This window comes from Electrophorus electricus, chromosome 14 (assembly GCF_013358815.1).
Source record: "Electrophorus electricus isolate fEleEle1 chromosome 14, fEleEle1.pri, whole genome shotgun sequence".
NCBI lineage: Eukaryota > Metazoa > Chordata > Actinopteri > Gymnotiformes > Gymnotidae > Electrophorus > Electrophorus electricus.
The window spans coordinates 12,294,272-12,295,000 of NC_049548.1; the positions used below are offsets into that span (position 1 = coordinate 12,294,272).

The 729-nt window shown below is 40.1% G+C and overlaps 1 protein-coding gene across 1 annotated transcript in view; it reads left to right on the forward strand.

The window, feature by feature from the left end:
- The first annotated feature begins 231 nt into the window (after positions 1-231).
- The window catches only part of capgb (capping protein (actin filament), gelsolin-like b), an 11,027-nt gene continuing 10,529 nt past the window's right edge, over positions 232-729 (forward strand). The window contains exon 1 of the mRNA XM_027020916.2: positions 232-307. The gene's annotated coding sequence lies outside the window, so the exon portion shown is untranslated. The remainder of the gene's footprint in view (positions 308-729) is intronic.

Below are 729 nucleotides of genomic sequence, written 5' to 3' on the forward strand. Positions count from 1 at the left end.
CGGCACGTTTCTCATTTACTATTGAGAAGCTTAAAATAATTATACAATGCTTCTGAGGTTTTGTCATTATATTTCAGTTCACAGGAACAATGGCTAATGTATGGAGTCCTGTGGTATGTATTAGGCCATTCATTGTTACCCCCAGCCTGCTGTTAGCTCAGATTGGTGGAAGCCCAAGGGGCTGGTCTATGACTCACAGCACTATGAGGAAGTAAGATTCACTTAGAAAATTCTGCTCCTTTGCAAAATCTTTTCCTCTCTTTCTTCATACCCACAAACTGTTCACAAGACAAAACCTGAAACTAAGGTAAGGTCGTCACTTGGGGTGAGTCCGCACTAGTAGATTATTTAATAACTATGATGGATACCTTTGTTGTCTCCACATTTGATTTTTATTTTTACTGTTGATTTTTGTTTAAAAACCTGAAGAAAGCCTAGACTTCGTTTCCCTCATTTGTCTGAAGTTCTCCTTACGCTCAGTGAGTATTAATACGGGGCAAGTGATTCTTTGTATACTTTTGACGTTTTAGAAAAGAGAAACTTTGAGCTACCAGCTTATGATGTGTTATCACAGCTACACCATATGGGTGTGGATGTGGTTTAGTGTGTGCATAAGCTGCTTAGTGCCCTAAGCAGCCTCCTGCCTCCCAGGACTTCTGTGTGGTTATTGGTTTATTGTCTGCGCTCATATTTCTCATTAGGCATACGCACATGGTTCATGCTTCAAAT